We start from the raw sequence: 25,957 nt of genomic DNA on the forward strand, positions 1-25,957 counted from the left end.
AAAGAGACGCACGCGTTTGCCAGATAGGCTCCTGACTTAATCTCATGTGTAATCAGAGTTGAGTATTAAAGCATAACTAAACCCCTGGTCAGAGCCTGACTCCACCCACTGGTAATATTTGAAAAATGCAAGAAAAGTGGGCAGATCCCCACGGAGATAGAGAGGACGAACTGAGCTCGTACCAAGTGTGTGGTGAAATTGTAACAAGGGCGTGGTGAGCTTGAACCTGCTTACGTCACGAGTTATTTTTTGGACCCAACATCCAATAGGAAAATTTAACTGCAGTAGCCAGCGTTCAACCTGAAGAGGGCAGCACTCAGACGTTTTTACACCATATATTGTAGTATTGAAACACTTTATATCCAAATGTCAAAAAACTTACTAAAATCAATGAACAGCACTAATAAAATATCATTCTTACAGATCAGTAACTAAAAAAAGTTGGATTAGGGTTTAGTTACTCTTTAAGTTAGTGTCTTGTGAGTATTTTGTAAACACAACTGTCTCTTTTATCATAAACCCTTTCGACATGTGTGCAGCAGGCATGTATAAGACACATGACGCAACAAACACATATTTTGACATGACGAGCAACACACAATGCTGCTTTTATTGAATCTCAAAAGCAGAAATGTTTAAAAAACCTACAAAGCCTTCTCATTGGCTGTGGTCATGTGATATTCAGAATTTTTACTATAGTATGGATAAACAAATCACATATTATTTACAGTCCTGTTTTGTCTCCCTACCTGTTTCCCATTGTTTTCCTTTTCAATGTCATTTGGACTACATTTCCCATAATCCTGCACTCTCCCTCACCTGATTTGTGTTTGTAGAAACTTGGATTATATGTGAGACAGCAGAGCATACGTTCAAGATCCTGATTAGCCATTTCAAGCTCTGTCTACAGAACTCTTGTTGGAACCGAGAGGAAAACTGGGCCCTCTTTCAGATATCATATCGACTGGCAAATCATAGAGATGGAAGATGTAATCCACCAGTAACTGAGATGTCTCTCGGGCATAGGGGGATTAAATGAACCTCTTTAGAGGTGTGGCAATTAGGCGGGGGAAGCCTGGTGACAAAATCATCTGTCCAATCTGGAGGCTCAAACAGATGAGACAGTGCTATCGACTTAATGTTTTTGAACCCAGGCTGGTATGAGAGTGTGAGCTTAAAATGCGAAAAAGAAGAGTGCCCAAAGCCCATACTCCAGGAGCAGGACCGGAGAGCAGAGCCACACAAAGGAAGAAATCGTTGTGTTTGGAACAATTTGTTGACAAGACATGGATATTTTACAGCTATGCCAGGGCATCTTAATATAATATTAACACTTCTGCCTTTAATTATGGCTAAAGCATACAACTATTGATGGAAGGTACCACTGGGATTTGAACCCAGAATCTTCTCTTTACAAGGCAGGTGTGATGGGTATGGACACCCTTGACCCTAAAGCCATAATGCTCTAACAGGGATTTCTTAAGGAAGTAAGTCCTATCAGTGAAGGCTTATGGGGCGGTTCCCTGAACCAGGATTAGCTTAATCCAGGACTAGGCCTTAGTTTAATTAGGAAATATAACTAGTTTTAACAAACATGCATAACTAAAAACATTACCTATGTGCATTTTGAGGTAAAATAAAGGGCCCTGATATATTTTAAGATATGTCAGTGCAAGTTGTTTTCAGTTTGGAGAGCTCTTAAAAGTGTTTTAGTCTAGGACTAGTCTAATCCCTGTCCGGGAAACCACCCCTATGAGTGTCCATGTATTGGATTGGTCTGTTAGCAAAACTATCAGAATGTTATGAGTGCTGTCATAAGAATCCTTGAATTATCAGGGGGTTGCATTTCATCTGACAAAGACAACACCTAGCTGGTTACAGAATAAAGGCACAGCTGGGATTCAAACCCAGGACCTCCTGTTAACAAGACAGGTGCCTTGACCATCTAAGCCAAGAAGAACCAACCTGCTAAATTGAGTAAAGTCCTATCAATAAAGGCTTTGGGCTAAAGAGTGTGAAAGAAGTGGAATGGTCCATTTGCAAGATTTCTAGAAAGTTTTGCTCATCATCTAGGTCTTTTCGCAAAAACCACGAATTATCGGGACGTAGCACATCTTGACTGAGAAAGAGTCACAGAATTAGACCACAGCTGGCCACAGACTAAAGGCCCTGCTGGGATTCGAACCCAGGACCTCCTGTTTAGGAGACAGGCGCTTTAAACAACTAAGCCACGGCGCCTACCCACGCCTATGTCTTGTGGGAGGGTGAGTCACAGTATGAAGAGATACAACAATCTGACAAAGAAATCAACCGAGTGTGGGCTAGAGACCACGACCACTGACTGAAGGCACCACTGGGATTTGAACCCAGGATCTCCTGTTTACAAGACAGGCGCTTTGACCAGCTAAGCCATGGCGCCCTCACAGGACAAGCTGACGGAGTCAAGTCCTATCAATGAAGGCTTTAGGCTAAAGAGTGTCAAAGAACTGGAATGGTCCATTTGCAAGTTTTCTAGAAAGTTTTGCCCATCGTCTAGGTCTTTTCCCTGAAAAGAGACAGCTGTCGTAACAACCACTAATTATCGGGACGTAGCACATCTCGGCTGAGACAGAGCCACAGAAATAGACCACAGCTGGCCACAAGCTAAAGGCACCGCTGGAATTCGAAACCAGGATCTCCTGATTACTAGACAGGCACTATAAACATCTAAGCCACGGCGCCACCCTCCTTCAGTGGCTTGCGGAACGGACACTCAAAGTATGAGCAGATACAACAATGTGAGAAGAAAACCGTGGAGAAGGGCCATCAGAGCAAAAAGGCTACAACTTTGGTGGGACTCGAACCCACAACCTTTGAATCGCTTCGTTTCATAATCTAGAAGTCCAATGCGCTATCCATTGCGCCACAGAGCCAATACCACAGCCCCTTGACGCTATCCATTGCGCCACAGAGCCAATACCACAGCCCCTTCACACGGTAACTCCCCCCCTTGTGGGAGGGTGAGTTACCGTGTGAAGAGATACAACAATCTGACAAAGAAAATGACCGAGTGGGGGCTAGAGACCACGACCACTGACTGAAGGCACCACTGGGATTTGAACCCAGGATCTCCTGTTTACAAGACAGGCGCTTTGACCAGCTAAGCCATGGCGCCCTAACAGGACAAACTGACGGAGTCAAGTCCTATCACTAGCCGTGTTTGCACTATCGGGCTTCAAGCGGGCGTGCCAGTGCCTGCCGAGGCCTGTCGCGTTTGCATTGTCACTTCCGGGGCATGATCGTGCTTCACTGGTGCTTCGTTGGGGCTTAAGGCCCGGCTTTTCTGGCCCGCCGAATTCCTTGGGCCACATCGGGCTTCTCGGGGCTAGGGGAGTGGTAAAGGTCGAAGGCGGGGTTTATCTGAGTCTCTGGCAAGATGCGCATCCATCTGTCTGCAGATTTAAAACTTTAAAAATAATCGGAATCACCAGTAATTTACTGTTTAACGGAAGATGCCTGCTATGTTTGTACTTCGGACTGTAGAAAATGATCTGCATATGTAAAAACAAAGACGCGTTACAACGCCGAACTCGCCATGCTAAGGATCCGGCGCACACCGCTAACTTACCGGTTCGGGAGAAGTTTATAAAGTTTTGGGCACAGAACAAAGTGTTTAAAGTGCAACAGTGCTGAGAAATTAAAGATGTGTGTTGGATCATCATTTCATCGTCTATGTATTAAAGAAGCGATCACTCGAGTCACGATGGTATACAGACGGTGAGTTAACATGCTACATAACGTTTGCATACAAAACACTTAAAATACAATACAAATAACGATTCCTTATTTGCTTATTTTGCTTATGAAGTGTCTTACATGGGTGTTTATTGTGTTTTTTGTGCTATATTGTCATCTGTGTTGAATTTTTTAGTCAGCCCTTAGAAAAAGTAACCATGGTTTTATTATATTAGTCATAGCCATGCTTTCTGGTATTTTGGAGATTAATTTAACTCTTATATGAATGTAGCAAACTTTATATGTGAGTATACTGTATGTGTATGTACAAACCCTTTATACAAAACATCACATGTGCTGCTTTATTCTTTTGTGTCCGTTTGACAGAAAAAATGCCAACGTAAAGCTTTCAGTTTGTCATCCAGGAGTTTTTATTTTGTATGAGAGATGATACAGCAACAGATGCAAGAGCAGGAGATGAAACGAACAGATGATGATGAGACGAGAGGAGCCATGGATGTTGAAATCCGTCCGGAGGAGATGTCTTTAAATACACTGTTTGTGCACTGATATAAACTTCATATGTAAATAAAGTACCGCGTTATTATTACTACGGCTGCTTGTCAGTTTATTGAAAATGATTGCTTAATAAGGATCACATCTGAAACACAGAATTGTAAGATGCCACAAAATGGTAAATATAACCATCATTAACTTAACCACTGTAACATAGCTTTTTAAATACTTGTGTATATTCAGAGTTGATTCTTAACGAGTACATTTTCTAATGATTTCTCAAACGTTTTGATTTTTGAGATGCAAGTAAAGTGATTTTCAGTCCTATTCAGCTATTTGAGGCAGTTCTTTATAGACAAAAGTATTGATTGATTGACACATTATTGAAATAGCTATTAGACAGTTGTGTTTCATGTGATGCTCAACTATTAACGTTTTCATGATTAAAGATATCACACCTCTTATAATGTGTAAGTATGTTTACATCGCCATTGAACTATACACTTAACGTTACATATTTAGACACACGTGCACACCTGTATTTTAAAATAAGACTATTTTACATAAATGTAAAACTAGGACTCGTTATATTCTTTAAAATATTGTGTATATAGTATAATGGCACATTAGGTAGATGAACGCTTTATTTGTAATGATCCTACTTCATAAAGTTTACTATTGCTTCTGATTTTGTCTCGTTGTGAGATCGCTCGTGTGCAGCCAACATAAACTTCAAGAGTAACACAGCGAATGGAGCAAACATCTCTATCTTCTCATCTTGGCTTTCACCGTGCAAACAGCCGCCTCAGTTATGTTCTTTATGTTTGTTGTATGATGATGCGATCTCACTCCCGTCTCCTGTCAGATTGAAGTGACATCCTCACGGTAAAACAGGCGGAGTTGTGTGACGTTACATCCAGGTAGGCGTATTAAGGGCGGGGTTTTCTGAAGCGCAGCGGCGCTATTGGCTTGACAATGCAAACGCGTCGTGATTTTGGCTACACAGCTGGAGGTCTGAGGCTATTGGCTCCGTGAGGCCCGTTTGAAGCCCTGGCTCGCACAGGCCCGATAGTGCAAAAGCGGCTAATGAAGGCTTTAGGCTAAAGAGTGTCAAAGAACTGGAATGGTCCATTTGCAAGTTTTCTAGAAAGTTTTGCCCATCGTCTAGGTCTTTTGCCTGAAAAGAGACAGCTGTCGCAACAACCACGAATTATCGGGACGTAGCACATCTCGGCTGAGACAGAGCCACAGAATTAGACCACAGCTGGCCACAAGCTAAAGGCACCGCTGGGATTCGAACACAGGATCTCCTGTTTACTAGACAGCCACTTTAACCAACTAAGCCACGGCGCCACCCTCCTTTGGTGGCTTGCGGAACGGACAGTCAAAGTAAGAGCAGATACAACAATGTGAGAAGAAAACCGTGGAGAAGGGCCATCAGAGCTAAAAGGCTACGACTCTGGTGGGACTCGAACCCACAACCTTTGAATCGCTTCGTTTCATAATCTAGAAGTCCAATGCGCTATCCGTTGCGCCACAGAGCCAATAGCACAGCCCCTTGATGTTTTGCACACAATCCTGGAGGAAGACAGATTTCAAGTATTATTATTAGCTTTTGTATATTTAAGCCCAAGAGTTACAATTACTATTTGTACCTCCTGCTCTTTACATATGACAGTGAGCACAATTGTCAAATAAGAGGCAGTTCTGGGATTCGAATTCAGGATCTCCAGATTAAGGGACAGGCGCTTTGACCAGCTAATGCTGTGCAACCGAACGTCACAAGTCTTTGGATCTTTTGAAAACGCAAACAAGTCTTTCATGTTCTCTACTACAGGACCTCCTGCCTTTTATGTAGACCAGAGAGAACAGCCGCTGAAATGATGGAATCGTGGGATTTGAACAATCTGTTTACAAGACATGATCATTGAACAGCTATGCCAGGGCATCCTTAAATTGCATGGCATTATTTGAATAAAGCCAAGTACCAGAAAGTTGGATTTCCCTGTAGACCTCCTTCTATTAATGTAGATCGGAGAGCACAGCCGTTGAAAGAAAGGCATGGCATGGATTTGAACAGTCTGTTGACAAGACAGGCTCTTTGACCAGTTCTTACTGGGCACCCTAACGTCACATGGCTTCAGGTCTATACAAAACGGCCACATGTCAGTCATATTTTCTCCTGGAACCTTCTGCCTTCCATGTAAACCGGAGAGCGGAGCCGCAGAAAAGAAGGAATCTCTGGGTATCGAACAATTTGTTGACAAGACATGGACATTTACACCTACGCCAAGGCATCCTAAAATTTGCGAAACTATCTTTTAATATAGACAGGTAGAAGAAACACAAATATACCCGTTGACCCTTCCGCCTTTAATTAAGCCCAAAGCCTAAAATTATTGATGGAAGGTACCACTGGGATTTGAACCTAGAATCTTTTCTGCACAAGGCAGGTGCTATGGCCATGGGCACCCTTGAGCCTAATGCCAGGCACAAGCCATAGTGCCCTAACAAGGATTGCTTAAGGAATTAAGTCCTATCAGTGAAGGCTTATGAGTGTCCATGAATTGGATTGGTCTGTTAGCAAGACTATCAGAATGTTATGAGAGCTGTCATAAGAACCTTGAATTATCAGGGGCGTTGCACTTTATCCGACAAAGGCTGCACTTAGCTGGCCACAGACTAAAGGCACCGCTGGGATTTGAACCCAGGACCTCCTGTTTACGCTTTAACCAACTAAGCCACGGCGCCTACCCAAGCCTACGTCTTGTGGGAGGGTGAGTCACAGTGTGAAGAGATACAACAATCTGACAAAGTAACAACCGAGTGGGGCTAGAGACCACGACCACTGACTGAAGGCACCACTGGGATTTGAACCCAGGATCTCCTGTTTACAAGACAGGCGCTTTGACCAGCTAAGCCATGGCGCCCTCACAGGACAAGCTGACGGAGTCAAGTCCTATCAATGAAGGATTTAGGCTAAAGCGTGTCAAAGAACTGGAATGGTCCATTTGCAAGTTTTCTAGAAAGTTTTGCCCATCGTCAAGGTCTTTTCCCTGAAAAGAGACAGCTGTCGCAACAACCACGAATTATCGGGACGTAGCACATCTAGGCTGAGACAGAGCCACAGAATTAGACCACAGCTGGCCACAAGCTAAAGGCCCCGCTGGGATTCGAACCCAGGATCTCCTGTTTACTAGACAAGCACTTTAACCAACTAAGCCACGGCGCCACCCTCCTGCGGTGGCTTGCGGAACGGACAGTCAAAGTATGAGCAGATACAACAATGTGAGAAGGAAACCGTGGAGAAGAGCCATCAGAGCTAAAAGTCTACGACTCTGGTGGGACTCGAACCCACAACCTTTGAATCGCTTCGTTTCAAAATCTAGAAGTCCAATGCGCTATCCATTGCGCCACAGAGCCAATAGCACAGCCCCTTGATGTTTTGCACACAATCCTGGAGGAAGACAGATTTCAAGTATTATTATTAGCTTTTGTATATTGAAGCCCAAGAGTTACAATTACTATTTGTACCTCCTGCTCTTTACATATGACAGTGAGCACAATTGTCAAATGGGAGGCAGTTCTGGGATCCGAAGTCAGGATCTCCAGATTAAGGGACAGGCGCTTTGACCAGCTAATGCTGTGCAACCGAACGTCACAAGTCTTTGGATCTTTTGAAAACGCAAACAAGTCTTTCATGTTCTCTACTACAGGACCTCCTGCCTTTTATGTAGACCAGAGAGAACAGCCGCTGAAATGATGGAATCGTGGGATTTGAACAATCTGTTTACAAGACATGATCATTGAACAGCTATGCCAGGGCATCCTAAAATTGCATGGCATTATTTGAATAAAGCCAAGTACCAGAAAGTTGGATTTCCCTGTAGACCTCCTTCTATTAATGTAGATCGGAGAGCACAGCCGTTGAAAGAAAGGCATGGCATGGATTTGAACAGTCTGTTGACAAGACAGGCTCTTTGACCAGTTCTTACTGGGCACCCTAACGTCACATGGCTTCAGGTCTATTCAAAACGGCCACATGTCAGTCATATTTTCTCCCGGAACCTTCTGCCTTCCATGTAAACCGGAGAGCGGAGCCGCAGAAAAGAAGGAATCTCTGGGTATCGAACAATTTGTTGACAAGACATGGACATTTACACCTACGCCAAGGCATCCTAAAATTTGCGAAACTATCTTTTAATATAGACAGGTAGAAGAAACACAAATATACCCGTTGACCCTTCCGCCTTTAATTAAGCCCAAAGCCTAAAATTATTGATGGAAGGTACCACTGGGATTTAAACCTAGAATCTTTTCTCCACAAGGCAGGTGCTATGGCCATGGGCACCCTTGAGCCTAATGCCAGGCACAAGCCATAGTGCCCTAACAAGGATTGCTTAAGGAATTAAGTCCTATCAGTGAAGGCTTATGAGTGTCCATGAATTGGATTGGTCTGTTAGCAAGACTATCAGAATGTTATGAGAGCTGTCATAAGAACCTTGAATTATCAGTGGCGTTGCATTTTATCCGACAAAGGCTGCACTTAGCTGGCCACAGACTAAAGGCACCGCTGGGATTCGAACCCAGGACCTCCTGTTTACGAGACAAGCGCTTTAACCAACTAAGCCACGGCGCCTACCCAAGCCTATGTCTTGTGGGAGGGTCTTGAATTATCAGGGGCGTTGCATTTTATCCGACAAAGGCTGCACTTAGCTGGCCACAGACTAAAGGCACCGCTGGGATTCGAACCCAGGACCTCCTGTTTACGAGACAGGCGCTTTAACCAACTAAGCCACGGCGCCTACCCAAAGCCTACGTCTTGTGGGAGGGTGAGTCACAGTGTGAAGAGATACAACAATCTGACAAAGTAAACGACCGAGTGGGGCTAGAGGCCACGACCACTGACTGAAGGCACCACTGGGATTTGAACCCAGGATCTCCTGTTTACAAGACAGGCGCTTTGACCAGCTAAGCCATGGCGCCCTCACGGGACAAGCTGACGGAGTCAAGTCCTATCAATGAAGGCTTTAGGCTAAAGCGTGTCAAAGAACTGGAATGGTCCATTTGCAAGTTTTCTAGAAAGTTTTGCCCATCGTCTAGGTCTTTTCCCTGAAAAGAGACAGCTGTCGCAACAACCACGAATTATCGGGACGTAGCACATCTCGGCTGAGACAGAGCCACAGAATTAGACCACAGCTGGCCACAAGCTAAAGGCACCGCTGGGATTCGAACCCAGGATCTCCTGTTTACTAGACAGGCACTTTAACCAACTAAGCCACGGCGCCACCCTCCTGCGGTGGCTTGCGGAACGGACAGTCAAAGTATGAGCAGATACAACAATGTGAGAAGGAAACCGTGGAGAAGAGCCATCAGAGCTAAAAGTCAACGACTCTGGTGGGACTCGAACCCACAACCTTTGAATCGCTTCGTTTCATAATCTAGAAGTCCCATGCGCTATCCATTGCGCCACAGAGCCAATAGCACAGCCCCTTGATGTTTTGCACACAATCCTGGAGGAAGACAGATTTCAAGTATTATTATTAGCTTTTGTATATTGAAGCCCAAGAGTTACAATTACTATTTGTACCTCCTGCTCTTTACATATGACAGTGAGCACAATTGTCAAATGGGAGGCAGTTCTGGGATCCGAAGTCAGGATCTCCAGATTAAGGGACAGGCGCTTTGACCAGCTAATGCTGTGCAACCGAACGTCACAAGTCTTTGGATCTTTTGAAAACGCAAACAAGTCTTTCATGTTCTCTACTACAGGACCTCCTGCCTTTTATGTAGACCAGAGAGAACAGCCGCTGAAATGATGGAATCGTGGGATTTGAACAATCTGTTTACAAGACATGATCATTGAACAGCTATGCCAGGGCATCCTAAAATTGCATGGCATTATTTGAATAAAGCCAAGTACCAGAAAGTTGGATTTCCCTGTAGACCTCCTTCTATTAATGTAGATCGGAGAGCACAGCCGTTGAAAGAAAGGCATGGCATGGATTTGAACAGTCTGTTGACAAGACAGGCTCTTTGACCAGTTCTTACTGGGCACCCTAACGTCACATGGCTTCAGGTCTATTCAAAACGGCCACATGTCAGTCATATTTTCTCCCGGAACCTTCTGCCTTCCATGTAAACCGGAGAGCGGAGCCGCAGAAAAGAAGGAATCTCTGGGTATCGAACAATTTGTTGACAAGACATGGACATTTACACCTACGCCAAGGCATCCTAAAATTTGCGAAACTATCTTTTAATATAGACAGGTAGAAGAAACACAAATATACCCGTTGACCCTTCCGCCTTTAATTAAGCCCAAAGCCTAAAATTATTGATGGAAGGTACCACTGGGATTTAAACCTAGAATCTTTTCTCCACAAGGCAGGTGCTATGGCCATGGGCACCCTTGAGCCTAATGCCAGGCACAAGCCATAGTGCCCTAACAAGGATTGCTTAAGGAATTAAGTCCTATCAGTGAAGGCTTATGAGTGTCCATGAATTGGATTGGTCTGTTAGCAAGACTATCAGAATGTTATGAGAGCTGTCATAAGAACCTTGAATTATCAGGGGCGTTGCATTTTATCCGACAAAGGCTGCACTTAGCTGGCCACAGACTAAAGGCACCGCTGGGATTCGAACCCAGGACCTCCTGTTTACGAGACAGGCGCTTTAACCAACTAAGCCACGGCGCCTACCCAAGCCTACGTCTTGTGGGAGGGTGAGTCACAGTGTGAAGAGATACAACAATCTGACAAAGTAAACGACCGAGTGGGGCTAGAGGCCACGACCACCGACTGAAGGCACCACTGGGATTTGAACCCAGGATCTCCTGTTTACGAGACAGGCGCTTTGACCAGCTAAGCCATGGCGCCCTCACAGGACAAGCTGACGGAGTCAAGTCCTATCAATGAAGGCTTTAGGCTAAAGCGTGTCAAAGAACTGGAATGGTCCATTTGCAAGTTTTCTAGAAAGTTTTGCCCATCGTCTAGGTCTTTTCCCTGAAAAGAGACAGCTGTCGCAACAACCACGAATTATCGGGACGTAGCACATCTCGGCTGAGACAGAGCCACAGAATTAGACCACAGCTGGCCACAAGCTAAAGGCACCGCTGGGATTCGAACCCAGGATCTCCTGTTTACTAGACAGGCACTTTAACCAACTAAGCCACGGCGCCACCCTCCTGCGGTGGCTTGGGGAACGGACAGTCAAAGTATGAGCAGATACAACAATGTGAGAAGGAAACCGTGGAGAAGAGCCATCAGAGCTAAAAGTCAACGACTCTGGTGGGACTCGAACCCACAACCTTTGAATCGCTTCGTTTCATAATCTAGAAGTCCAATGCGCTATCCATTGCGCCACAGAGCCAATAGCACAGCCCCTTGATGTTTTGCACACAATCCTGGAGGAAGACAGATTTCAAGTATTATTATTAGATTTTGTATATTGAAGCCCAAGAGTTACAATTACTATTTGTACCTCCTGCTCTTTACATATGACAGTGAGCACAATTGTCAAATGGGAGGCAGTTCTGGGATCCGAAGTCAGGATCTCCAGATTAAGGGACAGGCGCTTTGACCAGCTAATGCTGTGCAACCGAACGTCACAAGTCTTTGGATCTTTTGAAAACGCAAACAAGTCTTTCATGTTCTCTACTACAGGACCTCCTGCCTTTTATGTAGACCAGAGAGAACAGCCGCTGAAATGATGGAATCGTGGGATTTGAACAATCTGTTTACAAGACATGATCATTGAACAGCTATGCCAGGGCATCCTAAAATTGCATGGCATTATTTGAATAAAGCCAAGTACCAGAAAGTTGGATTTCCCTGTAGACCTCCTTCTATTAATGTAGATCGGAGAGCACAGCCGTTGAAAGAAAGGCATGGCATGGATTTAAACAGTCTGTTGACAAGACAGGCTCTTTGACCAGTTCTTACTGGGCACCCTAACGTCACATGGCTTCAGGTCTATTCAAAACGGCCACATGTCAGTCATATTTTCTCCCGGAACCTTCTGCCTTCCATGTAAACCGGAGAGCGGAGCCGCAGAAAAGAAGGAATCTCTGGGTATCGAACAATTTGTTGACAAGACATGGACATTTACACCTACGCCAAGGCATCCTAAAATTTGCGAAACTATCTTTTAATATAGACAGGTAGAAGAAACACAAATATACCCGTTGACCCTTCCGCCTTTAATTAAGCCCAAAGCCTGAAATTATTGATGGAAGGTACCACTGGGATTTAAACCTAGAATCTTTTCTCCACAAGGCAGGTGCTATGGCCATGGGCACCCTTGAGCCTAATGCCAGGCACAAGCCATAGTGCCCTAACAAGGATTGCTTAAGGAATTAAGTCCTATCAGTGAAGGCTTATGAGTGTCCATGAATTGGATTGGTCTGTTAGCAAGACTATCAGAATGTTATGAGAGCTGTCATAAGAACCTTGAATTATCAGGGGCGTTGCATTTTATCCGACAAAGGCTGCACTTAGCTGGCCACAGACTAAAGGCACCGCTGGGATTCGAACCCAGGACCTCCTGTTTACGAGACAGGCGCTTTAACCAACTAAGCCACGGCGCCTACCCAAGCCTACGTCTTGTGGGAGGGTGAGTCACAGTGTGAAGAGATACAACAATCTGACAAAGTAAACGACCGAGTGGGGCTAGAGGCCACGACCACCGACTGAAGGCACCACTGGGATTTGAACCCAGGATCTCCTGTTTACAAGACAGGCGCTTTGACCAGCTAAGCCATGGCGCCCTCACAGGACAAGCTGACGGAGTCAAGTCCTATCAATGAAGGCTTTAGGCTAAAGCGTGTCAAAGAACTGGAATGGTCCATTTGCAAGTTTTCTAGAAAGTTTTGCCCATCGTCTAGGTCTTTTCCCTGAAAAGAGACAGCTGTCGCAACAACCACGAATTATCGGGACGTAGCACATCTCGGCTGAGACAGAGCCACAGAATTAGACCACAGCTGGCCACAAGCTAAAGGCACCGCTGGGATTCGAACCCAGGATCTCCTGTTTACTAGACAGGCACTTTAACCAACTAAGCCACGGCGCCACCCTCCTGCGGTGGCTTGCGGAACGGACAGTCAAAGTATGAGCAGATACAACAATGTGAGAAGGAAACCGTGGAGAAGAGCCATCAGAGCTAAAAGTCAACGACTCTGGTGGGACTCGAACCCACAACCTTTGAATCGCTTCGTTTCATAATCTAGAAGTCCAATGCGCTATCCATTGCGCCACAGAGCCAATAGCACAGCCCCTTGATGTTTTGCACACAATCCTGGAGGAAGACAGATTTCAAGTATTATTATTAGCTTTTGTATATTGAAGCCCAAGAGTTACAATTACTATTTGTACCTCCTGCTCTTTACATATGACAGTGAGCACAATTGTCAAATGGGAGGCAGTTCTGGGATCCGAAGTCAGGATCTCCAGATTAAGGGACAGGCGCTTTGACCAGCTAATGCTGTGCAACCGAACGTCACAAGTCTTTGGATCTTTTGAAAACGCAAACAAGTCTTTCATGTTCTCTACTACAGGACCTCCTGCCTTTTATGTAGACCAGAGAGAACAGCCGCTGAAATGATGGAATCGTGGGATTTGAACAATCTGTTTACAAGACATGATCATTGAACAGCTATGCCAGGGCATCCTAAAATTGCATGGCATTATTTGAATAAAGCCAAGTACCAGAAAGTTGGATTTCCCTGTAGACCTCCTTCTATTAATGTAGATCGGAGAGCACAGCCGTTGAAAGAAAGGCATGGCATGGATTTGAACAGTCTGTTGACAAGACAGGCTCTTTGACCAGTTCTTACTGGGCACCCTAACGTCACATGGCTTCAGGTCTATTCAAAACGGCCACATGTCAGTCATATTTTCTCCCGGAACCTTCTGCCTTCCATGTAAACCGGAGAGCGGAGCCGCAGAAAAGAAGGAATCTCTGGGTATCGAACAATTTGTTGACAAGACATGGACATTTACACCTACGCCAAGGCATCCTAAAATTTGCGAAACTATCTTTTAATATAGACAGGTAGAAGAAACACAAATATACCCGTTGACCCTTCCGCCTTTAATTAAGCCCAAAGCCTAAAATTATTGATGGAAGGTACCACTGGGATTTAAACCTAGAATCTTTTCTCCACAAGGCAGGTGCTATGGCCATGGGCACCCTTGAGCCTAATGCCAGGCACAAGCCATAGTGCCCTAACAAGGATTGCTTAAGGAATTAAGTCCTATCAGTGAAGGCTTATGAGTGTCCATGAATTGGATTGGTCTGTTAGCAAGACTATCAGAATGTTATGAGAGCTGTCATAAGAACCTTGAATTATCAGGGGCGTTGCATTTTATCCGACAAAGGCTGCACTTAGCTGGCCACAGACTAAAGGCACCGCTGGGATTCGAACCCAGGACCTCCTGTTTACGAGACAGGCGCTTTAACCAACTAAGCCACGGCGCCTACCCAAGCCTACGTCTTGTGGGAGGGTGAGTCACAGTGTGAAGAGATACAACCATCTGACAAAGTAAACGACCGAGTGGGGCTAGAGGCCACGACCACTGACTGAAGGCACCACTGGGATTTGAACCCAGGATCTCCTGTTTACAAGACAGGCGCTTTGACCAGCTAAGCCATGGCGCCCTCACAGGACAAGCTGACGGAGTCAAGTCCTATCAATGAAGGCTTTAGGCTAAAGCGTGTCAAAGAACTGGAATGGTCCATTTGCAAGTTTTCTAGAAAGTTTTGCCCATCGTCTAGGTCTTTTCCCTGAAAAGAGACAGCTGTCGCAACAACCACGAATTATCGGGACGTAGCACATCTCGGCTGAGACAGAGCCACAGAATTAGACCACAGCTGGCCACAAGCTAAAGGCACCGCTGGGATTCGAACCCAGGATCTCCTGTTTACTAGACAGGCACTTTAACCAACTAAGCCACGGCGCCACCCTCCTGCGGTGGCTTGCGGAACGGACAGTCAAAGTATGAGCAGATACAACAATGTGAGAAGGAAACCGTGGAGAAGAGCCATCAGAGCTAAAAGTCAACGACTCTGGTGGGACTCGAACCCACAACCTTTGAATCGCTTCGTTTCATAATCTAGAAGTCCCATGCGCTATCCATTGCGCCACAGAGCCAATAGCACAGCCCCTTGATGTTTTGCACACAATCCTGGAGGAAGACAGATTTCAAGTATTATTATTAGCTTTTGTATATTGAAGCCCAAGAGTTACAATTACTATTTGTACCTCCTGCTCTTTACATATGACAGTGAGCACAATTGTCAAATGGGAGGCAGTTCTGGGATCCGAAGTCAGGATCTCCAGATTAAGGGACAGGCGCTTTGACCAGCTAATGCTGTGCAACCGAACGTCACAAGTCTTTGGATCTTTTGAAAACGCAAACAAGTCTTTCATGTTCTCTACTACAGGACCTCCTGCCTTTTATGTAGACCAGAGAGAACAGCCGCTGAAATGATGGAATCGTGGGATTTGAACAATCTGTTTACAAGACATGATCATTGAACAGCTATGCCAGGGCATCCTAAAATTGCATGGCATTATTTGAATAAAGCCAAGTACCAGAAAGTTGGATTTCCCTGTAGACCTCCTTCTATTAATGTAGATCGGAGAGCACAGCCGTTGAAAGAAAGGCATGGCATGGATTTGAACAGTCTGTTGACAAGACAGGCTCTTTGACCAGTTCTTACTGGGCACCCTAACGTCACATGGCTTCAGGTCTATTCAAAACGGCCACATGTCAGTCATATTTTCTCCCGGAACCTTCTGCCTTCCATGTAAACCGGAGAGCGGAGCCGCAGAAAAGAAGGAATCTCTGGGTATCGAACAATTTGTTGACAAGACATGGACATTTACACCTACGCCAAGGCATCCTAAAATTTGCGAAACTATCTTTTAATATAGACAGGTAGAAGAAACACAAATATACCCGTTGACCCTTCCGCCTTTAATTAAGCCCAAAGCCTAAAATTATTGATGGAAGGTACCACTGGGATTTAAACCTAGAATCTTTTCTCCACAAGGCAGGTGCTATGGCCATGGGCACCCTTGAGCCTAATGCCAGGCACAAGCCATAGTGCCCTAACAAGGATTGCTTAAGGAATTAAGTCCTATCAGTGAAGGCTTATGAGTGTCCATGAATTGGATTGGTCTGTTAGCAAGACTATCAGAATGTTATGAGAGCTGTCATAAGAACCTTGAATTATCAGGGGCGTTGCATTTTATCCGACAAAGGCTGCACTTAGCTGGCCACAGACTAAAGGCACCGCTGGGATTCGAACCCAGGACCTCCTGTTTACGAGACAGGCGCTTTAACCAACTAAGCCACGGCGCCTACCCAAGCCTACGTCTTGTGGGAGGGTGAGTCACAGTGTGAAGAGATACAACAATCTGACAAAGTAAACGACCGAGTGGGGCTAGAGGCCACGACCACTGACTGAAGGCACCACTGGGATTTGAACCCAGGATCTCCTGTTTACAAGACAGGCGCTTTGACCAGCTAAGCCATGGCGCCCTCACAGGACAAGCTGACGGAGTCAAGTCCTATCAATGAAGGCTTTAGGCTAAAGCGTGTCAAAGAACTGGAATGGTCCATTTGCAAGTTTTCTAGAAAGTTTTGCCCATCGTCTAGGTCTTTTCCCTGAAAAGAGACAGCTGTCGCAACAACCACGAATTATCGGGACGTAGCACATCTCGGCTGAGACAGAGCCACAGAATTAGACCACAGCTGGCCACAAGCTAAAGGCACCTCTGGGATTCGAACCCAGGATCTCCTGTTTACTAGACAGGCACTTTAACCAACTAAGCCACGGCGCCACCCTCCTGCGGTGGCTTGCGGAACGGACAGTCAAAGTATGAGCAGATACAACAATGTGAGAAGGAAACCGTGGAGAAGAGCCATCAGAGCTAAAAGTCAACGACTCTGGTGGGACTCGAACCCACAACCTTTGAATCGCTTCGTTTCATAATCTAGAAGTCCCATGCGCTATCCATTGCGCCACAGAGCCAATAGCACAGCCCCTTGATGTTTTGCACACAATCCTGGAGGAAGACAGATTTCAAGTATTATTATTAGCTTTTGTATATTGAAGCCCAAGAGTTACAATTACTATTTGTACCTCCTGCTCTTTACATATGACAGTGAGCACAATTGTCAAATGGGAGGCAGTTCTGGGATCCGAAGTCAGGATCTCCAGATTAAGGGACAGGCGCTTTGACCAGCTAATGCTGTGCAACCGAACGTCACAAGTCTTTGGATCTTTTGAAAACGCAAACAAGTCTTTCATGTTCTCTACTACAGGACCTCCTGCCTTTTATGTAGACCAGAGAGAACAGCCGCTGAAATGATGGAATCGTGGGATTTGAACAATCTGTTTACAAGACATGATCATTGAACAGCTATGCCAGGGCATCCTAAAATTGCATGGCATTATTTGAATAAAGCCAAGTACCAGAAAGTTGGATTTTCCTGTAGACCTCCTTCTATTAATGTAGATCGGAGAGCACAGCCGTTGAAAGAAAGGCATGGCATGGATTTGAACAGTCTGTTGACAAGACAGGCTCTTTGACCAGTTCTTACTGGGCACCCTAACGTCACATGGCTTCAGGTCTATTCAAAACGGCCACATGTCAGTCATATTTTCTCCCGGAACCTTCTGCCTTCCATGTAAACCGGAGAGCGGAGCCGCAGAAAAGAAGGAATCTCTGGGTATCGAACAATTTGTTGACAAGACATGGACATTTACACCTACGCCAAGGCATCCTAAAATTTGCGAAACTATCTTTTAATATAGACAGGTAGAAGAAACACAAATATACCCGTTGACCCTTCCGCCTTTAATTAAGCCCAAAGCCTAAAATTATTGATGGAAGGTACCACTGGGATTTAAACCTAGAATCTTTTCTCCACAAGGCAGGTGCTATGGCCATGGGCACCCTTGAGCCTAATGCCAGGCACAAGCCATAGTGCCCTAACAAGGATTGCTTAAGGAATTAAGTCCTATCAGTGAAGGCTTATGAGTGTCCATGAATTGGATTGGTCTGTTAGCAAGACTATCAGAATGTTATGAGAGCTGTCATAAGAACCTTGAATTATCAGGGGCGTTGCATTTTATCCGACAAAGGCTGCACTTAGCTGGCCACAGACTAAAGGCACCGCTGGGATTCGAACCCAGGACCTCCTGTTTACGAGACAGGCGCTTTAACCAACTAAGCCACGGCGCCTACCCAAGGCTACGTCTTGTGGGAGGGTGAGTCACAGTGTGAAGAGATACAACAATCTGACAAAGTAAACGACCGAGTGGGGCTAGAGGCCACGACCACTGACTGAAGGCACCACTGGGATTTGAACCCAGGATCTCCTGTTTACAAGACAGGCGCTTTGACCAGCTAAGCCATGGCGCCCTCACAGGACAAGCTGACGGAGTCAAGTCCTATCAATGAAGGCTTTAGGCTAAAGTGTGTCAAAGAACTGGAATGGTCCATTTGCAAGTTTTCTAGAAAGTTTTGCCCATCGTCTAGGTCTTTTCCCTGAAAAGAGACAGCTGTCGCAACAACCACGAATTATCGGGACGTAGCACATCTCGGCTGAGACAGAGCCACAGAATTAGACCACAGCTGGCCACAAGCTAAAGGCACCGCTGGGATTCGAACCCAGGATCTCCTGTTTACTAGACAGGCACTTTAACCAACTAAGCCACGGCGCCACCCTCCTGCGGTGGCTTGCGGAACGGACAGTCAAAGTATGAGCAGATACAACAATGTGAGAAGGAAACCGTGGAGAAGAGCCATCAGAGCTAAAAGTCAACGACTCTGGTGGGACTCGAACCCACAACCTTTGAATCGCTTCGTTTCATAATCTAGAAGTCCCATGCGCTATCCATTGCGCCACAGAGCCAATAGCACAGCCCCTTGATGTTTTGCACACAATCCTGGAGGAAGACAGATTTCAAGTATTATTATTAGCTTTTGTATATTGAAGCCCAAGAGTTACAATTACTATTTGTACCTCCTGCTCTTTACATATGACAGTGAGCACAATTGTCAAATGGGAGGCAGTTCTGGGATCCGAAGTCAGGATCTCCAGATTAAGGGACAGGCGCTTTGACCAGCTAATGCTGTGCAACCGAACGTCACAAGTCTTTGGATCTTTTGAAAACGCAAACAAGTCTTTCATGTTCTCTACTACAGGACCTCCTGCCTTTTATGTAGACCAGAGAGAACAGCCGCTGAAATGATGGAATCGTGGGATTTGAACAATCTGTTTACAAGACATGATCATTGAACAGCTATGCCAGGGCATCCTAAAATTGCATGGCATTATTTGAATAAAGCCAAGTACCAGAAAGTTGGATTTCCCTGTAGACCTCCTTCTATTAATGTAGATCGGAGAGCACAGCCGTTGAAAGAAAGGCATGGCATGGATTTGAACAGTCTGTTGACAAGACAGGCTCTTTGACCAGTTCTTACTGGGCACCCTAACGTCACATGGCTTCAGGTCTATTCAAAACGGCCACATGTCAGTCATATTTTCTCCCGGAACCTTCTGCCTTCCATGTAAACCGGAGAGCGGAGCCGCAGAAAAGAAGGAATCTCTGGGTATCGAACAATTTGTTGACAAGACATGGACATTTACACCTACGCCAAGGCATCCTAAAATTTGCGAAACTATCTTTTAATATAGACAGGTAGAAGAAACACAAATATACCCGTTGACCCTTCCGCCTTTAATTAAGCCCAAAGCCTAAAATTATTGATGGAAGGTACCACTGGGATTTAAACCTAGAATCTTTTCTCCACAAGGCAGGTGCTATGGCCATGGGCACCCTTGAGCCTAATGCCAGGCACAAGCCATAGTGCCCTAACAAGGATTGCTTAAGGAATTAAGTCCTATCAGTGAAGGCTTATGAGTGTCCATGAATTGGATTGGTCTGTTAGCAAGACTATCAGAATGTTATGAGAGCTGTCATAAGAACCTTGAATTATCAGGGGCGTTGCATTTTATCCGACAAAGGCTGCACTTAGCTGGCCACAGACTAAAGGCACCGCTGGGATTCGAACCCAGGACCTCCTGTTTACGAGACAGGCGCTTTAACCAACTAAGCCACGGCGCCTACCCAAGCCTACGTCTTGTGGGAGGGTGAGTCACAGTGTGAAGAGATACAACAATCTGACAAAGTAAACGACCGAGTGGGGCTAGAGGCCACGACCACTGACTGAAGGCACCACTGGGATTTGAACCCAGGATCTCCTGTTTACGAGACAGGCGCTTTGACCAGCTAAGCCATGGCGCCCTCACAGGACAAGCTGACGGAGTCAAGTCCTATCAATGAAGGCTTTAGGCTAAAGCGTGTCAAAGAACTGGAATGGTCCATTTGCAAGTTTTCTAGAAAGTTTTGCCCATCGTCTAGGTCTTTTCCCTGAAAAGAGACAGCTGTCGCAACAACCACGAATTATCGGGACGTAGCACATCTCGGCTGAGACAGAGCCACAGAATTAGACCACAGCTGGCCACAAGCTAAAGGCACCGCTGGGATTCGAACCCAGGATCTCCTGTTTACTAGACAGGCACTTTAACCAACTAAGCCACGGCGCCACCCTCCTGCGGTGGCTTGCGGAACGGACAGTCAAAGTATGAGCAGATACAACAATGTGAGAAGGAAACCGTGGAGAAGAGCCATCAGAGCTAAAAGTCAACGACTCTGGTGGGACTCGAACCCACAACCTTTGAATCGCTTCGTTTCATAATCTAGAAGTCCCATGCGCTATCCATTGCGCCACAGAGCCAATAGCACAGCCCCTTGATGTTTTGCACACAATCCTGGAGGAAGACAGATTTCAAGTATTATTATTAGCTTTTGTATATTGAAGCCCAAGAGTTACAATTACTATTTGTACCTCCTGCTCTTTACATATGACAGTGAGCACAATTGTCAAATGGGAGGCAGTTCTGGGATCCGAAGTCAGGATCTCCAGATTAAGGGACAGGCGCTTTGACCAGCTAATGCTGTGCAACCGAACGTCACAAGTCTTTGGATCTTTTGAAAACGCAAACAAGTCTTTCATGTTCTCTACTACAGGACCTCCTGCCTTTTATGTAGACCAGAGAGAACAGCCGCTGAAATGATGGAATCGTGGGATTTGAACAATCTGTTTACAAGACATGATCATTGAACAGCTATGCCAGGGCATCCTAAAATTGCATGGCATTATTTGAATAAAGCCAAGTACCAGAAAGTTGGATTTCCCTGTAGACCTCCTTCTATTAATGTAGATCGGAGAGCACAGCCATTGAAAGAAAGGCATGGCATGGATTTGAACAGTCTGTTGACAAGACAGGCTCTTTGACCAGTTCTTACTGGGCACCCTAACGTCACATGGCTTCAGGTCTATTCAAAACGGCCACATGTCAGTCATATTTTCTCCCGGAACCTTCTGCCTTCCATGTAAACCGGAGAGCGGAGCCGCAGAAAAGAAGGAATCTCTGGGTATCGAACAATTTGTTGACAAGACATGGACATTTACACCTACGCCAAGGCATCCTAAAATTTGCGAAACTATCTTTTAATATAGACAGGTAGAAGAAACACAAATATACCCGTTGACCCTTCCGCCTTTAATTAAGCCCAAAGCCTAAAATTATTGATGGAAGGTACCACTGGGATTTAAACCTAGAATCTTTTCTCCACAAGGCAGGTGCTATGGCCATGGGCACCCTTGAGCCTAATGCCAGGCACAAGCCATAGTGCCCTAACAAGGATTGCTTAAGGAATTAAGTCCTATCAGTGAAGGCTTATGAGTGTCCATGAATTGGATTGGTCTGTTAGCAAGACTATCAGAATGTTATGAGAGCTGTCATAAGAACCTTGAATTATCAGGGGCGTTGCATTTTATCCGACAAAGGCTGCACTTAGCTGGCCACAGACTAAAGGCACCGCTGGGATTCGAACCCAGGACCTCCTGTTTACGAGACAGGCGCTTTAACCAACTAAGCCACGGCGCCTACCCAAGCCTACGTCTTGTGGGAGGGTGAGTCACAGTGTGAAGAGATACAACAATCTGACAAAGTAAACGACCGAGTGGGGCTAGAGGCCACGACCACTGACTGAAGGCACCACTGGGATTTGAACCCAGGATCTCCTGTTTACGAGACAGGCGCTTTGACCAGCTAAGCCATGGCGCCCTCACAGGACAAGCTGACGGAGTCAAGTCCTATCAATGAAGGCTTTAGGCTAAAGCGTGTCAAAGAACTGGAATGGTCCATTTGCAAGTTTTCTAGAAAGTTTTGCCCATCGTCTAGGTCTTTTCCCTGAAAAGAGACAGCTGTCGCAACAACCACGAATTATCGGGACGTAGCACATCTCGGCTGAGACAGAGCCACAGAATTAGACCACAGCTGGCCACAAGCTAAAGGCACCGCTGGGATTCGAACCCAGGATCTCCTGTTTACTAGACAGGCACTTTAACCAACTAAGCCACGGCGCCACCCTCCTGCGGTGGCTTGCGGAACGGACAGTCAAAGTATGAGCAGATACAACAATGTGAGAAGGAAACCGTGGAGAAGAGCCATCAGAGCTAAAAGTCAACGACTCTGGTGGGACTCGAACCCACAACCTTTGAATCGCTTCGTTTCATAATCTAGAAGTCCAATGCGCTATCCATTGCGCCACAGAGCCAATAACACAGCCCCTTGATGTTTTGCACACAATCCTGGAGGAAGACAGATTTCAAGTATTATTATTAGCTTTTGTATATTGAAGCCCAAGAGTTACAATTACTATTTTTACCTCCTGCTCTTTACATATGACAGTGAGCACAATTGTCAAATGGGAGGCAGTTCTGGGATCCGAAGTCAGGATCTCCAGATTAAGGGACAGGCGCTTTGACCAGCTAATGCTGTGCAACCGAACGTCACAAGTCTTTGGATCTTTTGAAAACGCAAACAAGTCTTTCATGTTCTCTACTACAGGACCTCCTGCCTTTTATGTAGACCAGAGAGAACAGCCGCTGAAATGATGGAATCGTGGGATTTGAACAATCTGTTTACAAGACATGATCATTGAACAGCTATGCCAGGGCATCCTAAAATTGCATGGCATTATTTGAATAAAGCCAAGTACCAGAAAGTTGGATTTCCCTGTAGACCTCCTTCTATTAATGTAGATCGGAGAGCACAGCCGTTGAAAGAAAGGCATGGCATGGATTTGAACAGTCTGTTGACAAGACAGGCTCTTTGACCAGTTCTTACTGGGCACCCTAACGTCACATGGCTTCAGGTCTATTCAAAACGGCCACATGTCAGTCATATTTTCTCCCGGAACCTTCTGCCTTCCATGTAAACCGGAGAGCGGAGCCGCAGAAAAGAAGGAATCTCTGGGTATCGAACAATTTGTTGACAAGACATGGACATTTACACCTACGCCAAGGCATCCTAAAATTTGCGAAACTATCTTTTAATATAGACAGGTAGAAGAAACACAAATATACCCGTTGACCCTTCCGCCTTTAATTAAGCCCAAAGCCTAAAATTATTGATGGAAGGTACAACTGGGATTTAAACCTAGAATCTTTTCTCCACAAGGCAGGTGCTATGGCCATGGGCACCCTTGAGCCTAATGCCAGGCACAAGCCATAGTGCCCTAACAAGGATTGCTTAAGGAATTAAGTCCTATCAGTGAAGGCTTATGAGTGTCCATGAATTGGATTGGTCTGTTAGCAAGACTATCAGAATGTTATGAGAGCTGTCATAAGAACCTTGAATTATCAGGGGCGTTGCATTTTATCCGACAAAGGCTGCACTTAGCTGGCCACAGACTAAAGGCACCGCTGGGATTCGAACCCAGGACCTCCTGTTTACGAGACAGGCGCTTTAACCAACTAAGCCACGGCGCCTACCCAAGCCTACGTCTTGTGGGAGGGTGAGTCACAGTGTGAAGAGATACAACAATCTGACAAAGTAAACGACCGAGTGGGGCTAGAGGCCACGACCACTGACTGAAGGCACCACTGGGATTTGAACCCAGGATCTCCTGTTTACGAGACAGGCGCTTTGACCAGCTAAGCCATGGCGCCCTCACAGGACAAGCTGACGGAGTCAAGTCCTATCAATGAAGGCTTTAGGCTAAAGCGTGTCAAAGAACTGGAATGGTCCATTTGCAAGTTTTCTAGAAAGTTTTGCCCATCGTCTAGGTCTTTTCCCTGAAAAGAGACAGCTGTCGCAACAACCACGAATTATCGGGACGTAGCACATCTCGGCTGAGACAGAGCCACAGAATTAGACCACAGCTGGCCACAAGCTAAAGGCACCGCTGGGATTCGAACCCAGGATCTCCTGTTTACTAGACAGGCACTTTAACCAACTAAGCCACGGCGCCACCCTCCTGCGGTGGCTTGCGGAACGGACAGTCAAAGTATGAGCAGATACAACAATGTGAGAAGGAAACCGTGGAGAAGAGCCATCAGAGCTAAAAGTCAACGACTCTGGTGGGACTCGAACCCACAACCTTTGAATCGCTTCGTTTCATAATCTAGAAGTCCCATGCGCTATCCATTGCGCCACAGAGCCAATAGCACAGCCCCTTGATGTTTTGCACACAATCCTGGAGGAAGACAGATTTCAAGTATTATTATTAGCTTTTGTATATTGAAGCCCAAGAGTTACAATTACTATTTGTACCTCCTGCTCTTTACATATGACAGTGAGCACAATTGTCAAATGGGAGGCAGTTCTGGGATCCGAAGTCAGGATCTCCAGATTAAGGGACAGGCGCTTTGACCAGCTAATGCTGTGCAACCGAACGTCACAAGTCTTTGGATCTTTTGAAAACGCAAACAAGTCTTTCATGTTCTCTACTACAGGACCTCCTGCCTTTTATGTAGACCAGAGAGAACAGCCGCTGAAATGATGGAATCGTGGGATTTGAACAATCTGTTTACAAGACATGATCATTGAACAGCTATGCCAGGGCATCCTAAAATTGCATGGCATTATTTGAATAAAGCCAAGTACCAGAAAGTTGGATTTCCCTGTAGACCTCCTTCTATTAATGTAGATCGGAGAGCACAGCCATTGAAAGAAAGGCATGGCATGGATTTGAACAGTCTGTTGACAAGACAGGCTCTTTGACCAGTTCTTACTGGGCACCCTAACGTCACATGGCTTCAGGTCTATTCAAAACGGCCACATGTCAGTCATATTTTCTCCCGGAACCTTCTGCCTTCCATGTAAACCGGAGAGCGGAGCCGCAGAAATGAAGGAATCTCTGGGTATCGAACAATTTGTTGACAAGACATGGACATTTACACCTACGCCAAGGCATCCTAAAATTTGCGAAACTATCTTTTAATATAGACAGGTAGAAGAAACACAAATATACCCGTTGACCCTTCCGCCTTTAATTAAGCCCAAAGCCTAAAATTATTGATGGAAGGTACCACTGGGATTTAAACCTAGAATCTTTTCTCCACAAGGCAGGTGCTATGGCCATGGGCACCCTTGAGCCTAATGCCAGGCACAAGCCATAGTGCCCTAACAAGGATTGCTTAAGGAATTAAGTCCTATCAGTGAAGGCTTATGAGTGTCCATGAATTGGATTGGTCTGTTAGCAAGACTATCAGAATGTTATGAGAGCTGTCATAAGAACCTTGAATTATCAGGGGCGTTGCATTTTATCCGACAAAGGCTGCACTTAGCTGGCCACA

General features: G+C 45.6%; 1 long non-coding RNA gene and 38 other non-coding genes across 39 annotated transcripts in view; all 39 read right to left on the minus strand.

Moving 5' to 3' along the window:
- Positions 1-25,957, minus strand: part of LOC141366079 (uncharacterized) — a 411,784-nt gene that overhangs the window by 247,889 nt on the left and 137,938 nt on the right. The gene's annotated exons all lie outside the window — the stretch shown is intronic.
- On the minus strand, positions 2,165-2,238 carry trnar-ccu (transfer RNA arginine (anticodon CCU)). Its single transcript has one exon. It is a non-coding gene; the product is annotated as a tRNA-Arg (tRNA).
- On the minus strand, positions 2,346-2,419 carry trnat-ugu (transfer RNA threonine (anticodon UGU)). The gene has a single exon. It is a non-coding gene; the product is annotated as a tRNA-Thr (tRNA).
- trnat-ugu (transfer RNA threonine (anticodon UGU)) lies at positions 3,081-3,154 on the minus strand. Its single transcript has one exon. It is a non-coding gene; the product is annotated as a tRNA-Thr (tRNA).
- trnar-ucu (transfer RNA arginine (anticodon UCU)) lies at positions 5,685-5,774 on the minus strand. The gene is given in 2 exon segments: positions 5,685-5,720; positions 5,738-5,774. It is a non-coding gene; the product is annotated as a tRNA-Arg (tRNA).
- Positions 7,087-7,160, minus strand: trnat-ugu (transfer RNA threonine (anticodon UGU)). Its single transcript has one exon. It is a non-coding gene; the product is annotated as a tRNA-Thr (tRNA).
- Positions 7,389-7,462, minus strand: trnat-agu (transfer RNA threonine (anticodon AGU)). Its single transcript has one exon. It is a non-coding gene; the product is annotated as a tRNA-Thr (tRNA).
- On the minus strand, positions 7,564-7,653 carry trnar-ucu (transfer RNA arginine (anticodon UCU)). The gene is given in 2 exon segments: positions 7,564-7,599; positions 7,617-7,653. It is a non-coding gene; the product is annotated as a tRNA-Arg (tRNA).
- trnat-cgu (transfer RNA threonine (anticodon CGU)) lies at positions 8,796-8,869 on the minus strand. Its single transcript has one exon. It is a non-coding gene; the product is annotated as a tRNA-Thr (tRNA).
- trnat-cgu (transfer RNA threonine (anticodon CGU)) lies at positions 8,962-9,035 on the minus strand. Its single transcript has one exon. It is a non-coding gene; the product is annotated as a tRNA-Thr (tRNA).
- Positions 9,143-9,216, minus strand: trnat-ugu (transfer RNA threonine (anticodon UGU)). Its single transcript has one exon. It is a non-coding gene; the product is annotated as a tRNA-Thr (tRNA).
- trnat-agu (transfer RNA threonine (anticodon AGU)) lies at positions 9,445-9,518 on the minus strand. The gene has a single exon. It is a non-coding gene; the product is annotated as a tRNA-Thr (tRNA).
- trnam-cau (transfer RNA methionine (anticodon CAU)) lies at positions 10,852-10,925 on the minus strand. The gene has a single exon. It is a non-coding gene; the product is annotated as a tRNA-Thr (tRNA).
- On the minus strand, positions 11,032-11,105 carry trnat-ugu (transfer RNA threonine (anticodon UGU)). The gene has a single exon. It is a non-coding gene; the product is annotated as a tRNA-Thr (tRNA).
- On the minus strand, positions 11,334-11,407 carry trnat-agu (transfer RNA threonine (anticodon AGU)). Its single transcript has one exon. It is a non-coding gene; the product is annotated as a tRNA-Thr (tRNA).
- Positions 11,509-11,598, minus strand: trnar-ucu (transfer RNA arginine (anticodon UCU)). Its single transcript is given in 2 exon segments — positions 11,509-11,544; positions 11,562-11,598. It is a non-coding gene; the product is annotated as a tRNA-Arg (tRNA).
- trnat-cgu (transfer RNA threonine (anticodon CGU)) lies at positions 12,741-12,814 on the minus strand. The gene has a single exon. It is a non-coding gene; the product is annotated as a tRNA-Thr (tRNA).
- On the minus strand, positions 12,921-12,994 carry trnat-ugu (transfer RNA threonine (anticodon UGU)). Its single transcript has one exon. It is a non-coding gene; the product is annotated as a tRNA-Thr (tRNA).
- On the minus strand, positions 13,223-13,296 carry trnat-agu (transfer RNA threonine (anticodon AGU)). The gene has a single exon. It is a non-coding gene; the product is annotated as a tRNA-Thr (tRNA).
- Positions 13,398-13,487, minus strand: trnar-ucu (transfer RNA arginine (anticodon UCU)). The gene is given in 2 exon segments: positions 13,398-13,433; positions 13,451-13,487. It is a non-coding gene; the product is annotated as a tRNA-Arg (tRNA).
- trnat-cgu (transfer RNA threonine (anticodon CGU)) lies at positions 14,630-14,703 on the minus strand. The gene has a single exon. It is a non-coding gene; the product is annotated as a tRNA-Thr (tRNA).
- Positions 14,810-14,883, minus strand: trnat-ugu (transfer RNA threonine (anticodon UGU)). Its single transcript has one exon. It is a non-coding gene; the product is annotated as a tRNA-Thr (tRNA).
- Positions 15,112-15,185, minus strand: trnat-agu (transfer RNA threonine (anticodon AGU)). The gene has a single exon. It is a non-coding gene; the product is annotated as a tRNA-Thr (tRNA).
- trnat-cgu (transfer RNA threonine (anticodon CGU)) lies at positions 16,519-16,592 on the minus strand. The gene has a single exon. It is a non-coding gene; the product is annotated as a tRNA-Thr (tRNA).
- Positions 16,699-16,772, minus strand: trnat-ugu (transfer RNA threonine (anticodon UGU)). Its single transcript has one exon. It is a non-coding gene; the product is annotated as a tRNA-Thr (tRNA).
- Positions 17,001-17,074, minus strand: trnat-agu (transfer RNA threonine (anticodon AGU)). Its single transcript has one exon. It is a non-coding gene; the product is annotated as a tRNA-Thr (tRNA).
- Positions 18,408-18,481, minus strand: trnat-cgu (transfer RNA threonine (anticodon CGU)). Its single transcript has one exon. It is a non-coding gene; the product is annotated as a tRNA-Thr (tRNA).
- trnat-ugu (transfer RNA threonine (anticodon UGU)) lies at positions 18,588-18,661 on the minus strand. The gene has a single exon. It is a non-coding gene; the product is annotated as a tRNA-Thr (tRNA).
- trnat-agu (transfer RNA threonine (anticodon AGU)) lies at positions 18,890-18,963 on the minus strand. The gene has a single exon. It is a non-coding gene; the product is annotated as a tRNA-Thr (tRNA).
- On the minus strand, positions 20,297-20,370 carry trnat-cgu (transfer RNA threonine (anticodon CGU)). Its single transcript has one exon. It is a non-coding gene; the product is annotated as a tRNA-Thr (tRNA).
- On the minus strand, positions 20,477-20,550 carry trnat-cgu (transfer RNA threonine (anticodon CGU)). Its single transcript has one exon. It is a non-coding gene; the product is annotated as a tRNA-Thr (tRNA).
- On the minus strand, positions 20,779-20,852 carry trnat-agu (transfer RNA threonine (anticodon AGU)). Its single transcript has one exon. It is a non-coding gene; the product is annotated as a tRNA-Thr (tRNA).
- On the minus strand, positions 22,186-22,259 carry trnat-cgu (transfer RNA threonine (anticodon CGU)). The gene has a single exon. It is a non-coding gene; the product is annotated as a tRNA-Thr (tRNA).
- On the minus strand, positions 22,366-22,439 carry trnat-cgu (transfer RNA threonine (anticodon CGU)). Its single transcript has one exon. It is a non-coding gene; the product is annotated as a tRNA-Thr (tRNA).
- Positions 22,668-22,741, minus strand: trnat-agu (transfer RNA threonine (anticodon AGU)). The gene has a single exon. It is a non-coding gene; the product is annotated as a tRNA-Thr (tRNA).
- trnar-ucu (transfer RNA arginine (anticodon UCU)) lies at positions 22,843-22,932 on the minus strand. Its single transcript is given in 2 exon segments — positions 22,843-22,878; positions 22,896-22,932. It is a non-coding gene; the product is annotated as a tRNA-Arg (tRNA).
- On the minus strand, positions 24,075-24,148 carry trnat-cgu (transfer RNA threonine (anticodon CGU)). Its single transcript has one exon. It is a non-coding gene; the product is annotated as a tRNA-Thr (tRNA).
- trnat-cgu (transfer RNA threonine (anticodon CGU)) lies at positions 24,255-24,328 on the minus strand. Its single transcript has one exon. It is a non-coding gene; the product is annotated as a tRNA-Thr (tRNA).
- Positions 24,557-24,630, minus strand: trnat-agu (transfer RNA threonine (anticodon AGU)). The gene has a single exon. It is a non-coding gene; the product is annotated as a tRNA-Thr (tRNA).

This window comes from Misgurnus anguillicaudatus, chromosome 9 (assembly GCF_027580225.2).
Source record: "Misgurnus anguillicaudatus chromosome 9, ASM2758022v2, whole genome shotgun sequence".
NCBI classification, from domain to species: Eukaryota; Metazoa; Chordata; class Actinopteri; order Cypriniformes; family Cobitidae; genus Misgurnus; species Misgurnus anguillicaudatus.